This window comes from Atractosteus spatula, chromosome 6 (assembly GCF_055471065.1).
Source record: "Atractosteus spatula isolate fAtrSpa1 chromosome 6, fAtrSpa1.hap1, whole genome shotgun sequence".
Lineage (NCBI taxonomy): Eukaryota > Metazoa > Chordata > Actinopteri > Semionotiformes > Lepisosteidae > Atractosteus > Atractosteus spatula.
Window position 1 is genome coordinate 18,237,101 of NC_142711.1, and position 13,856 is coordinate 18,250,956.

The window sequence follows — 13,856 nt, forward strand, 5'->3', positions numbered from 1 at the left end:
CTGCAGTATCCTGAATACACGAATACTGGCCTTCCTTACCGAACACAATGTCCTGAGTAAAAGTCAGATTGGCTTCTTGCCAGATCACCGCACATCTGATCACATTTACACCCTACACACACTGATAGACAAACACGTCCACCAAAAACACAAAGGAAAAATTTTTGCCTGCTTTGTCGATTTCAAAAAAGCATTTGACTCGATTTGGCATGAGAGATTGTTTTATAAACTACTCCAAAGTGGCATAGGGGGCAAAGTGTACGACATCATTAAATCAATGTATTCAGAGAGCAAATGTGCAGTGAAAATTGGAAACAAAAGGACTAAATTCTTCACCCAAGGCCGCGGGGTGAGACAGGGCTGCAGCCTGAGCCCAACACTGTTCAATATCTATATCAATGAATTAGCAGGAATGTTGGAGCAGTCTGCAGCTCCTGGTCTCACACTACACGACACAGAAATCAAGTTCCTGCTCTACGCAGATGACCTGGTCCTGCTGTCGCCCACAGAACAGGGGCTGCAGCAGAACCTGGCACTGCTGGAGCAGTACTGTCAGACCTGGGCACTGACAGTCAATCTGGACAAGACCAGAGTTATGGTTTTCCAGAAGAAAGCCAGACCTCAGGGAAACAGGTACAAATTCACACTCAACAACAACACATTGGAGCACACATCCAGCTACACATATCTCGGTCTCACCATCAGCTCTTCCGGGAGTTTTGACCTGGCAGTGAAGGCACTGAGGGAGAAGGCACTCAGGGCTTTCTACGCAATAAGAAGGAGGCTCTTCAACATCAACCCACCAACAAGAATCTGGCTCCAAATATTTGAAAGTGTAATCCAACCCATTGCCCTCTACGGCAGTGAAGTGTGGGGTCCCCTCACAGACCAGGATTACACCCAATGGGACAAACACCCCACAGAAACTCTGCACATGGAGATCTGTAGAAACATCCTCCGTGCGCAGAGAAGAACTCCTAACAACGGGTGCAGGGCCGAATTAGGCCAGTACCCACTATTGATAAACATACAGAAAAGAATATTCAAGTATTGGCTACACCTAAAAAACAGTGACCAAAATTCCTACCACCACAAAGCCCTGCTGAGCCAAGAGCTGAGCCCAAAACAGAGCCCCCTGAGCCACACCGACACTAACCAGCCTCAGGACAGCACTGCTAGAGCACCACAACCCAGACTCAACCACATCACAGCACAGATCAAACAGCAATATCTCACACACTGGGACACACACACACAAACACAACATAAACTGGAATGTTACAGAACCTTAAACAGACAATACACACTAGCTGAATATTTGACCAAAATAAAAAATAACAAACAGAAACAGACCCTGACGAAGTACAGGCTCAGTGACCACAACCTGGCCATAGAAACTGGGCGACACAGGCAGACCTGGCTGTCCAGGGAGGACAGGCTGTGCTCCCACTGCCAGCGGGGAGAAATAGAGACAGAGGTGCACTTCCTACTGCACTGTGACAGATACTCTGGGATTAGAGAAACATTCTTCCCGAAATTCAGAAATATAATCCCAGAGTTCCCACACCTGCCAGAATCACAACGGGTCCCAATCCTACTGGGAGAGGGAGGAGGGAACTCAGTTGAACTGGCAGCCCAGTATGTGATCTCCTGTCACAGCCTGAGGAACAGTGAGTCTGTCTCCCAATAATGCTCCAGCCGCCTACAGAATATGTCAATATTGTATAATATGTCTTTGTTGTAAATGTCTGTAGATTTTATTTTACTTCTATTTTTGTTTTGTTTCATGTAAATATCATTACTTTCATTTGCTTTGGCAACACTGATTGTACCCATCGGTCATGCTAATAAAGCACCTTGAATTGAATTGAATTGAGTCGACCGTCTCCCTGGTGGTCTAGTGGTTAGGATTCGGCGCTCTCACCGCCGCGGGTTCAATTCCCGGTCAGGGAAGGGCTCCTTTTCCCTCCTGACGGAGATACCTCCTTGAACCACGTCTGTTAACTATCACCACAAAATAACCTTCGAGCCCCAGATACTGCGCTCTGGGTCATTTGTGAGTGGAAAGAGCGCTCAAGTAGTCAACTTGGTTACACGTGTTTGCTACATCTTGTGTTTTAAAATAACGTCTCTTTAAACCAAAGTGTTTATGTGTCGAGCTGAAATTATGCTTGATTACGATATCAAAGAAAAACCGCTTTCTTCCAAAATATCACATAGTTTTCACATCTTCCAGACTGCTTCTCTCTTCTAGTACTAAAGCAGACCAGAGAGTCGGAATGTAACTTCTTTCATCAAGCAAAGCACCTGAAGACCCTAAAATAGTAAAAACACACCTGTAAAAAAGAAAACAAAGCAGAAAATAGGATGAGAATTCCGAACTCAAGTTCAAGAGCTCATCATTGTTAACCTAAAGTTATATTTACGGTCTCATCTACACTTGTAAGATTAACAAAAAGCTCGCCTCATTAAGAAAAAGTATTGGAATTACGGGGCGGTATTGGAATGAACTCACGAAATGTTTGTCTCCAGCCACTCGCTGTAAAGTGTTGCAATTTCTCTTAAGAGTGTTCCCATACTGCTACAAAAATGTCGAGTACCCGTGAGGTCAAATGACAGAGAAACGCTTGAAACAAGACTGCAGAAACGAGTTAAAAACCTGACGTCGAAGTGAGATTGAAATGACCAGGAACACCGCACGAATTTGGGCTGAATGTGTGAGAAAAGGGGTGCTTTTTAAGTGGGAGTGCGGACGTGTCTGTAAGACTGAAAGCGGACGGAACCGTTTGTAGAGCTCAGATGCACAGCGGCTACAGCAGAGCTTCGACGTCACACAGACACCGGAGTCTCACGCAGACAAATTACACACGCAGAAGATCTCATTATGGATCTTTAAAGCTCTTTCACAAGCTAGCGGTTCCATGGTGTAATGGTTAGCACTCTGGACTTTGAATCCAGTGATCCGAGTTCAAATCTCGGTGGAACCTGAGCCGGGTATCCTTCTTACTCTGACTACGGATCAGAAGATTGTGGGTTCGACTCCTTCCTGGCTTGTCATTCTTTTAAACACATCGGGCTGCTCACTAGCACATTGCCTTCTGTTCAAAGTTGGTGGTCTTAGCCAATCAAGGCCCGTTTCGCTACCATGAATTGTCCAATCACAGTGTCCGCTCTCATTTTAGGTAGTTTTCGCCCAATCACAGCGCTCCCTGCTGCTAAGATATGGGTCTGGAGTTCAGCCAAACAAGTGCTGGTTTGTCACTCACATGGTTTTTCAATTCAGACGCGCCAGGAGTACCGATTGCTCTATCTTTGTTCTTTGTCCGCTTTAAAATATTCTTATTTGCAAGCGGTCTGTCACACAAACAGAAATCGGTGCGCGGTACTTTAACACACCTGGTATTGGATTCAGTGGGAGCTACTTCTGCTTCGTATTAAAAAATGGATAATATGTAAATAAAGGTTTGTCGATTTCAGTGTTCTGTGTTTTTACGAGTTCCATACTTAGTTGACTTTATGGTTTTGATTTTGAGTCTTTATAATATTAAGTCTGTCTTTCTCATTTTTCTTCGTCTTGTAAAGTTACATGGATTTTGAAACTGCTAAAAATGTGCGCGGGGACACTCATCTGTTTATACCAGCAGTAACTTCGAAACCGTTACTGTCAAAATACAGCTACGGTACCTTTTTCGGGAGTTGAAAACAGAGAAGTTCTCGATGATATGGCAAAATGTAAAAGTCCAGCATCTGTTATAGTCACCCTTTAAGCCGTCAATGTTACACATTCCACACGCGTCTCTGTCCCGTCTCGCATTCCCACGCGAACCGTGTTTAACAAACGCTCACGCCGCGAGTAATACCCTCCCCCCCTCAATCACCGTTCACTCCCGTCACTATTTCAGTTCCCCTCTTTCCTCACTTCCCGCTCACTCTTGCGGGTTCTCCTCGAGTTCGCGTTATTTCACTGCTAGTTTCCACTCGGTGTTTGATCTTCTAGCCTGCCCCTCGATTTCGACTTTGTCTTGAGTTTCGGGTTGTTGCTCTCTGGTTGTCTTTCTCGTTTTCCGACCTTCTTGCTTGCTTCCTGGTATACGTTTTGCTTCGCGATTTGGATTGGTGTTCCCTCTCGCTCCTGAGTCCTGCACAGGATCCATACCTCCTACCTGCCCGCTCTTACAATCAATCTCTAAAGGCCTGGAGCAGCGAAACTATATACAGTTCTACGGGTGGCATGTTCACATAACGTATTTAGTAACCATTCAAGAGAGAAATCACGCTGTCAGGTGCCTGTCCTCCTCTTTCCCTGCTTTTGTTCTCCTGCTACGTTACCTTTGCTTATGCCCTGTTTTTCTCACACCTGAAGAAGGCTCCACGGACGAAACGCTGTGTTTTCTTTCTTCTCTTTTCAGCATGGAATAAACCTATTACTTGTTCCTTTGCAGCCTACGCATGCTGACGCAGCTACCCACCCGAACTACTACATCCACACGGAGGCCAGTATCTTGCAGACTAGTTAATATATTATTTGGAGATCGTCTCAGCTATGAGCTCTATTCCGACAAAAAACTTGCAGAACAAAGTTTGAGACCAGCTGATCTTGATCTTTGAGCTGTGCTGAAGGCTCAGCATTGTTGTTGTTCTAATTAGCAAAAATTACAGGGGGCTCTAAAATCAGAACACTTCAATTGATCAAATCAGTCGGTTAATTTGTGGGCCATAATTATTACTTTTTATGTCTCGTGTCAGGATATAACTGAATGTGCCAGGCAGTGTAATGTTATTTTTAAAGTAAGGATGGCGTTTCTGTTAAAATACATCAGATAGTCTTTTTGCATGTGTTTGAATGTCAAGGACTGCTTCCTCAGCTTTGTAATTCAAAAACAAATGAAAATAGAAGTAAAGCCTCCTTGTCGATATAAGGGTTATTACAAGTGTTCAATTGGCTTTGTGCTTTGGTTTAGATTTTGTTTCCTTGTAAGCATGAAATTTCAATGCTCGCTGCTTGGGGATACAAGACAGACTGGAGAATGCGGGCATCGATCTCGCTACCTCTCGCATGCTAAGCGATACCTGAAGAAGTACAGGCTCAGTGACCACAGCCTGGCCATAGAAACTGGGCGACACAGGCAGACCTGGCTGCCCAGAGAGGACAGGCTGTGCTCCCACTGCCAGCGGGGAGAAACAGAGACAGAGATGCACTTTCTGCTGCACTGTGACAAATATTCTAGGATTAGACAAACATTCCTGCCCAAATTTAGAAATCTGATCCCAGAATCCCCACACCTGCCAGAATCACAACAAGTCTCAATCTTACTGGGAGAGGGAGGAGGGAACTCAGGTGAACTGGCAGCCCAGTATGTGATCTCCTGTCACAGCCTGAGGAACAGTGAGTCTGTCTCACAAAAAATGCTGCATATGTTTATATGTAAATGTCTTATGTCTAAATTAAGATGTAAATGTCTTTGGATTTTTTCATGTTAACTGTATTTGTTTTACTTTGACAATGCTGATTTATTCATTGGTCTTGCCAACAAAGCACCTTGAAATGAATTGAATTGACTGAGCAGCACATGATTGGCTACAATCTCAGCCAGAATCTTGACAGCAGGGTGCGCTGTGATTGAGCAAAAACTCTCAAGAATGAACATCTTCCTTACTCTGCTTCTCTCTTTCAGTAGGACAGCAGACCGTGTTGGGTGAGCAGATCACAGATTTAAAAAAAAAGCTTCTTTCATCAAGCAAAGTACCTGAACTTGACTCTGGAATCATAAAAGCACACCTGTAATGAAGCAATGAAACCTCAAATCAGGAGAGTTTCCTACATAAATTCAAGAAGTGATCGATTTTAACTTAACGCTACATTGAAGGTTTCATTGCTACACTTAATATTAACAAAACGCTCACCCGACAAAGAAGTAAGAAAGATACACTGCTGAGGTTCCACCGAGATTTGAACTCGGATCACTGGATTCAAAGTCCAGAGTGCTAACCATTACACCACGGAACCAATGAGAGTAGATGTCTAAAATCTGAAAACGTAAATAAAACACGGAAAAATAATCCCACAAACCTTCGAGTATCAAGACGTCTCGCTGTGCAAAAAAGTCTTTGTATCGAATAGATCTCATTTTCACTTTCTTACACACAGCAGCTCTCAGTGTCGCTGCTGTCGCTACACAGACTGTAAAAGGGTGTCGATCGCTCTCTGTGTCCTATGAAGACCACCGGCGCGAATCCAGGTTATCGCTGTCTTCTCTTCGCACACAGGGAGAGAGCCAACCGTCTCCCTGGTGGTCTAGTGGTTAGGATTCGGCGCTCTCACCGCCGCGGCCCGGGTTCGATTCCCGGTCAGGGAAGAGTCCCCTTTTCCCTCCTGACGCAGATACCTACTGTACTTGAACCACGTCTCTTAACTATCACCACAAAATAACCTTCGAGCTGCAGATACTCCGCTCCTGCGCTCTGAGTCATTTGTGAGTGGAAAGAGCACTCAAGTAGTCAACTTGATTACACGTGTTTTCTACATTTTGTGTTTTAAAATACGAAATCAAAGAAAAACCGCTTTCTTCCAAAATATCACACCGTTTTCACATCTTCCAGACTGCTTCTCTCTTCTAGTTCTAAAGCAGACCAGAGAGTCAGATTGTAACTTCTTTCATCAAGCAAAGCACCTGAAGACCCTAAAATAGTAAAAACACACGTGTAATAAAGCAAACAAAGCAGAAAATAGGATGAGAATTTCGAAATCAAGTTCAAGAGCTCATCATTGTTAACCTAAAGTTATATTTACGGTCTCATCTACACTTGTAAGATTAACAAGCTTAAGCTCGCCTCATTAAGAAAAAGTATTGGAATTACAGGGCGGTATTGGAATGAACTCACGAAATGTTTGTCTCCAGCCAGTCGCTGTAAAGTGTTGCAATTTCTCTTTAGAGTCTTCCCATACTGCTACAAAAATCTCGAGTACCCGTGAAGTCAAATGACAGAGAAACGCTTGAAACAAGACTGCAGAAACGAGTTAAAAACCTGACGTCGAAGTGAGATTGAAATGACCAGGAACACCGCACGAATTTAGGCTGAACGTGTGAGAAAAAAAGCATTGGCCGTCCCTTCGATAGCTCAGTTGGTAGAGCGGAGGACTGTAGTGGGAATCGCTGGGAATCCTTAGGTCGCTGGTTCGAATCCGGCTCGAAGGAAGGCGTTGTTTTGTTGTTCTCCTTAACAATCTCGTGAAAATTGAAAATAGCGCATCTCAGAGGTTGGTTGAAAGCTTAATAAAGGCTGAAGCAATAGCTCCCTGTGTTGGTTGTCTTCAAGTGTGATCGTCCCGTTTTTACAGATAAAGTATCCAGTGTGTCGACTCCCCCTGATAGAGTGGCTGATAATCACAGACTCAACGGAGACGGTGGATTTTCTCACTGTGTGTGAAGAGAAGACAGCGGTAACTGGGATTCGCGCCGGTGATCTTAATAAGACAGAGAGCGATCGACACGCTTTTACAGTTTGTGTACCGACAGCAGCGACACTGAGAGCTGCTGTGTGTAAGAAAGAGAAAATACGATCTGTTTGGTACAAAATGGGTACCGAGACGCTTTGAGATTTTTTTTCAGATTTTAGGAGATCGTTCTCTTAGCACTCAGGGAGATGGCTGACAGCGAGTCCGGCGTGTCTGAGAGACCGATCCCCACGGAAAGTGAAACTTTATTGATACAATTGACGCAGGAGCACAAGGGAAGACCCCACATGAGAGAATCCACCCACAAGTAAACTTGGTTCTCTTCAGGAGCTCACATGCTGCTGATGATATTTGCGTGTAAAACAGATTTTCTTCTTGTATTTAGATACAAAGACTCGAGTTCAACGGTCCTTGTGTGCGTCTCGGGTGAGTCCGTTTCTAACAAAACTCTTTAGTGTTTTAGTTTTTAATGGGATGGAAGCACCGTATCGGACTAACAGAAATAATCCAGTTAAACAACAGTGAAGTGCTCTTCCACATGACTGCTTGAGCGCTCTTTCCTCTCACAAATGATCCAGAGCGCAGAAGGGGAGTATCTGGAGCCCGATGGTTAGTGATCGGTGATTATTAAGCGGGATTGGGACGTGTCTGTGAGACTGAAAGCGGACGGAACAGTTTGCAGGACTCAGATGGACAGCTGCTACATCAGAAGGTAGCACAGCGGTTCCATGGTGTAATGGTTAGCACTCTGGACTCTGAATCCAGCGATCCGAGTTCAAATCTCGGTGGAACCTGTGAGGTGTGTTCTTCTTACATCTTCATCGGTGTAAAAAAGAAACCTTTAATGTATCGTTAAGTTAAAATCGATCACTTCCTGAACTTATGTACAATACTCTCCTGATTTCGGCTCTCATTGCTTCATTACAGGTGTGCTTTTAGGATTCCAGAGCCGTTCAGGTAATTTTCAGTGATGAAGGAAGCTTTTTTTTCCGAATCTGTGATCTGCTCGCCCAACAGGGTCGGCTGTCCTTCTGATTTATGTTTAAAAGGTCACAACTGAATAATAATAAAGGTCACAACTGAAAAATATTTCCAACTGCTCAACTGAGTGAAACAACAACAGGACCTAAGATTACACTTATTAAAGAGATAACTAAAGTCTGGAATACGTGACAGCTGTATGGTGTTTTGGAAGAAAACGGTTTTTCTTTGATGTCGAACTCAAGCGGAGTTTCAACGTTACACATAGATTTCGACAAAATGTAGAAAACGCGTGTATCGAAGTTAGAAAAGTTGGAGCGGGGCGATGCCGTACTAGTAGCGGCGCTGAGCTCACTGTGGTGCGGTGCAGCTGTGTCAGCGGGGCCAGTGGCGCAATGGATAACGCGTCTGACTACGGATCAGAAGATTGTAGGTTCGACTCCTGCCTGGCTCGTCTTTCTTTTAAACACATCGGGCTGCTCACTAGCACATCTGTTCATTGTTGATAGCCATAACCAATCAAGACCCGTATCGCTAACAAGAATTGTCCAATCACAGTGTCCGCTCTCATGTTAGGTAGTTTTCGCCCAATCACAGCGCTCCCTGCTGCCAAGATATGGGTCTGGAGTTCAGCCAAGCAAGTGCTGGTTTGTCACTCACATGGTTTTTCAATTTAGACCCGCCAGGAGTACCGATTGTTCTATTTTCGTTCTTTGTCCGCTTTAAAATATTCGTCTTATTTGCAAGCTATCTGTCACACAAACAGAAATCGGTGCGCGGTATTTTAACACACCTGGTGTTTGTATTCAGTGGGAGCTACTTCTGCTTCGTATTCAAAAATGGATAACATGTAAATAAAGGCTTGTCGATTTCAGTGTTTTGTGTTTTTACTAGTTCCATACTTAGTTGACTTTATGCTTTTGATTTTGAGTCTTTATAATATTAAGTATGGCTTTCTCATTTATCTTCGTCTTGTAAAGTTCCAAAATCCATGTAACTGTGCTAAAAATGTGCGCGGGGACACTCATCTGTTTATACCCGCAGTAACTTCGAAACCGTTACTGTCAAAATACAGCTACGGTGCCTTTTTCGGGAGTAGAAAGCAGAGAAGTTCTCGATGATATGGCAAAATGTAAAAGAGGAAAACCCGCAGCCTCATGGACCAGCAGCAACCCCTCATTGTATAAGGCTGTTGTTTTGTTATTGGGGCATGCTTATACATTATTTTTAAGCTAATACGATTTTTATAACCGGATTTTGGAGCAAATTTCACACATTGATGATTCAACCTTGTTTTGAGGTTTGGTTGCTGCTGTCTGGTTGTCTTTCTCGTTTTCCGACCTTCTTGCTTGCTTCCTGGTATACGTTTTGCTTCGCGATTTGGATTGGTGTTCCCTCTCGCTCCTGAGTCCTGCACAGGATCCATACCTCCTACCTGCCCGCTCTTACAATCAATCTCTAAAGGCCTGGAGCAGCGAAACTATATACAGTTCTACGGGTGGCATGTTCACATAACGTATTTAGTAACCATTCAAGAGAGAAATCACGCTGTCAGGTGCCTGTCCTCCTCTTTCCCTGCTTTTGTTCTCCTGCTACGTTACCTTTGCTTATGCCCTGTTTTTCTCACACCTGAAGAAGGCTCCACGGACGAAACGCTGTGTTTTCTTTCTTCTCTTTTCAGCATGGAATAAACCTATTACTTGTTCCTTTGCAGCCTACGCATGCTGACGCAGCTACCCACCCGAACTACTACATCCACACGGAGGCCAGTATCTTGCAGACTAGTTAATATATTATTTGGAGATCGTCTCAGCTATGAGCTCTATTCCGACAAAAAACTTGCAGAACAAAGTTTGAGACCAGCTGATCTTGATCTTTGAGCTGTGCTGAAGGCTCAGCATTGTTGTTGTTCTAATTAGCAAAAATTACAGGGGGCTCTAAAATCAGAACACTTCAATTGATCAAATCAGTCGGTTAATTTGTGGGCCATAATTATTACTTTTTATGTCTCGTGTCAGGATATAACTGAATGTGCCAGGCAGTGTAATGTTATTTTTAAAGTAAGGATGGCGTTTCTGTTAAAATACATCAGATAGTCTTTTTGCATGTGTTTGAATGTCAAGGACTGCTTCCTCAGCTTTGTAATTCAAAAACAAATGAAAATAGAAGTAAAGCCTCCTTGTCGATATAAGGGTTATTACAAGTGTTCAATTGGCTTTGTGCTTTGGTTTAGATTTTGTTTCCTTGTAAGCATGAAATTTCAATGCTCGCTGCTTGGGGATACAAGACAGACTGGAGAATGCGGGCATCGATCTCGCTACCTCTCGCATGCTAAGCGATACCTGAAGAAGTACAGGCTCAGTGACCACAGCCTGGCCATAGAAACTGGGCGACACAGGCAGACCTGGCTGCCCAGAGAGGACAGGCTGTGCTCCCACTGCCAGCGGGGAGAAACAGAGACAGAGATGCACTTTCTGCTGCACTGTGACAAATATTCTAGGATTAGACAAACATTCCTGCCCAAATTTAGAAATCTGATCCCAGAATCCCCACACCTGCCAGAATCACAACAAGTCTCAATCTTACTGGGAGAGGGAGGAGGGAACTCAGGTGAACTGGCAGCCCAGTATGTGATCTCCTGTCACAGCCTGAGGAACAGTGAGTCTGTCTCACAAAAAATGCTGCATATGTTTATATGTAAATGTCTTATGTCTAAATTAAGATGTAAATGTCTTTGGATTTTTTCATGTTAACTGTATTTGTTTTACTTTGACAATGCTGATTTATTCATTGGTCTTGCCAACAAAGCACCTTGAAATGAATTGAATTGACTGAGCAGCACATGATTGGCTACAATCTCAGCCAGAATCTTGACAGCAGGGTGCGCTGTGATTGAGCAAAAACTCTCAAGAATGAACATCTTCCTTACTCTGCTTCTCTCTTTCAGTAGGACAGCAGACCGTGTTGGGTGAGCAGATCACAGATTTAAAAAAAAAAGCTTCTTTCATCAAGCAAAGTACCTGAACTTGACTCTGGAATCATAAAAGCACACCTGTAATGAAGCAATGAAACCTCAAATCAGGAGAGTTTCCTACATAAATTCAAGAAGTGATCGATTTTAACTTAACGCTACATTGAAGGTTTCATTGCTACACTTAATATTAACAAAACGCTCACCCGACAAAGAAGTAAGAAAGATACACTGCTGAGGTTCCACCGAGATTTGAACTCGGATCGCTGGATTCAAAGTCCAGAGTGCTAACCATTACACCACGGAACCAATGAGATTAGATGTCTAAAATCTGAAAACGTAAATAAAACACGGAAAAATAATCCCACAAACCTTCGAGTATCAAGACGTCTCGCTGTGCAAAAAAGTCTTTGTATCAAATAGATCTCATTTTCACTTTCTTACACAAAGCAGCTCTCAGTGTCGCTGCTGTCGCTACACAGACTGTAAAAGGGTGTCGATCGCTCTCTGTGTCCTATGAAGACCACCGGCGCGAATCCAGGTTATCGCTGTCTTCTCTTCGCACACAGGGAGAGAGCCAACCGTCTCCCTGGTGGTCTAGGGGTTAGGATTCGGCGCTCTCACCGCTGCGGCCCGGGTTCGATTCCCGGTCAGGGAAGAGTCCCCTTTTCCCTCCTGACGCAGATACCTACTGTACTTGAACCACGTCTCTTAACTATCACCACAAAATAACCTTCGAGCTGCAGATACTCCGCTCCTGCGCTCTGAGTCATTTGTGAGTGGAAAGAGCACTCAAGTAGTCAACTTGATTACACGTGTTTTCTACATTTTGTGTTTTAAAATACGAAATCAAAGAAAAACCGCTTTCTTCCAAAATATCACACCGTTTTCACATCTTCCAGACTGCTTCTCTCTTCTAGTTCTAAAGCAGACCAGAGAGTCAGATTGTAACTTCTTTCATCAAGCAAAGCACCTGAAGACCCTAAAATAGTAAAAACACACGTGTAATAAAGCAAACAAAGCAGAAAATAGGATGAGAATTTCGAAATCAAGTTCAAGAGCTCATCATTGTTAACCTAAAGTTATATTTACGGTCTCATCTACACTTGTAAGATTAACAAGCTTAAGCTCGCCTCATTAAGAAAAAGTATTGGAATTACAGGGCGGTATTGGAATGAACTCACGAAATGTTTGTCTCCAGCCAGTCGCTGTAAAGTGTTGCAATTTCTCTTTAGAGTCTTCCCATACTGCTACAAAAATCTCGAGTACCCGTGAAGTCAAATGACAGAGAAACGCTTGAAACAAGACTGCAGAAACGAGTTAAAAACCTGACGTCGAAGTGAGATTGAAATGACCAGGAACACCGCACGAATTTAGGCTGAACGTGTGAGAAAAAAAGCATTGGCCGTCCCTTCGATAGCTCAGTTGGTAGAGCGGAGGACTGTAGTGGGAATCGCTGGGAATCCTTAGGTCGCTGGTTCGAATCCGGCTCGAAGGAAGGCATTGTTTTGTTGTTCTCCTTAACAATCTCGTGAAAATTGAAAATAGCGCATCTCAGAGGTTGGTTGAAAGCTTAATAAAGGCTGAAGCAATAGCTCCCTGTGTTGGTTGTCTTCAAGTGTGATCGTCCCGTTTTTACAGATAAAGTATCCAGTGTGTCGACTCCCCCTGATAGAGTGGCTGATAATCACAGACTCAACGGAGACGGTGGATTTTCTCACTGTGTGTGAAGAGAAGACAGCGGTAACTGGGATTCGCGCCGGTGATCTTAATAAGACAGAGAGCGATCGACACGCTTTTACAGTTTGTGTACCGACAGCAGCGACACTGAGAGCTGCTGTGTGTAAGAAAGAGAAAATACGATCTGTTTGGTACAAAATGGGTACCGAGACGCTTTGAGATTTTTTTTCAGATTTTAGGAGATCGTTCTCTTAGCACTCAGGGAGATGGCTGACAGCGAGTCCGGCGTGTCTGAGAGACCGATCCCCACAGAAAGTGAAACTTTATTGATACAATTGACGCAGGAGCACAAGGGAAGACCCCACATGAGAGAATCCACCCACAAGTAAACTTGGTTCTCTTCAGGAGCTCACATGCTGCTGATGATATTTGCGTGTAAAACAGATTTTCTTCTTGTATTTAGATACAAAGACTCGAGTTCAACGGTCCTTGTGTGCGTCTCGGGTGAGTCCGTTTCTAACAAAACTCTTTAGTGTTTTAGTTTTTAATGGGATGGAAGCACCGTATCGGACTAACAGAAATAATCCAGTTAAACAACAGTGAAGTGCTCTTCCACATGACTGCTTGAGCGCTCTTTCCTCTCACAAATGACCCAGAGCGCAGGAGCAAAGTATCTGGAGCCCGATGGTTAGTGATCGGTGATTGTTAAGCGGGATTGGGACGTGTCTGTGAGACTGAAAGCGGACGGAACAGTTTGCAGGGCTCAGA

At 43.9% G+C, this 13,856-nt stretch overlaps 9 non-coding genes across 9 annotated transcripts; 7 read left to right on the forward strand and 2 right to left on the reverse strand.

Moving 5' to 3' along the window:
* Positions 1 to 2,915: 2,915 nt before the first annotated feature.
* trnaq-uug (transfer RNA glutamine (anticodon UUG)) lies at positions 2,916 to 2,987 on the forward strand. Its single transcript has one exon. It is a non-coding gene; the product is annotated as a tRNA-Gln (tRNA).
* A 2,948-nt stretch (positions 2,988 to 5,935) lies between these two features.
* Positions 5,936 to 6,007, reverse strand: trnaq-uug (transfer RNA glutamine (anticodon UUG)). Its single transcript has one exon. It is a non-coding gene; the product is annotated as a tRNA-Gln (tRNA).
* A 277-nt stretch (positions 6,008 to 6,284) lies between these two features.
* Positions 6,285 to 6,356, forward strand: trnae-cuc (transfer RNA glutamic acid (anticodon CUC)). Its single transcript has one exon. It is a non-coding gene; the product is annotated as a tRNA-Glu (tRNA).
* A 752-nt stretch (positions 6,357 to 7,108) lies between these two features.
* On the forward strand, positions 7,109 to 7,196 carry trnay-gua (transfer RNA tyrosine (anticodon GUA)). Its single transcript is given in 2 exon segments — positions 7,109 to 7,145; positions 7,161 to 7,196. It is a non-coding gene; the product is annotated as a tRNA-Tyr (tRNA).
* Positions 7,197 to 8,178: 982 nt separating this feature from the next.
* trnaq-cug (transfer RNA glutamine (anticodon CUG)) lies at positions 8,179 to 8,250 on the forward strand. The gene has a single exon. It is a non-coding gene; the product is annotated as a tRNA-Gln (tRNA).
* Positions 8,251 to 8,818: 568 nt separating this feature from the next.
* Positions 8,819 to 8,891, forward strand: trnar-acg (transfer RNA arginine (anticodon ACG)). The gene has a single exon. It is a non-coding gene; the product is annotated as a tRNA-Arg (tRNA).
* Positions 8,892 to 11,645: 2,754 nt separating this feature from the next.
* Positions 11,646 to 11,717, reverse strand: trnaq-uug (transfer RNA glutamine (anticodon UUG)). The gene has a single exon. It is a non-coding gene; the product is annotated as a tRNA-Gln (tRNA).
* A 277-nt stretch (positions 11,718 to 11,994) lies between these two features.
* trnae-cuc (transfer RNA glutamic acid (anticodon CUC)) lies at positions 11,995 to 12,066 on the forward strand. The gene has a single exon. It is a non-coding gene; the product is annotated as a tRNA-Glu (tRNA).
* A 752-nt stretch (positions 12,067 to 12,818) lies between these two features.
* On the forward strand, positions 12,819 to 12,906 carry trnay-gua (transfer RNA tyrosine (anticodon GUA)). Its single transcript is given in 2 exon segments — positions 12,819 to 12,855; positions 12,871 to 12,906. It is a non-coding gene; the product is annotated as a tRNA-Tyr (tRNA).
* The last annotated feature ends 950 nt before the right edge of the window (positions 12,907 to 13,856 follow it).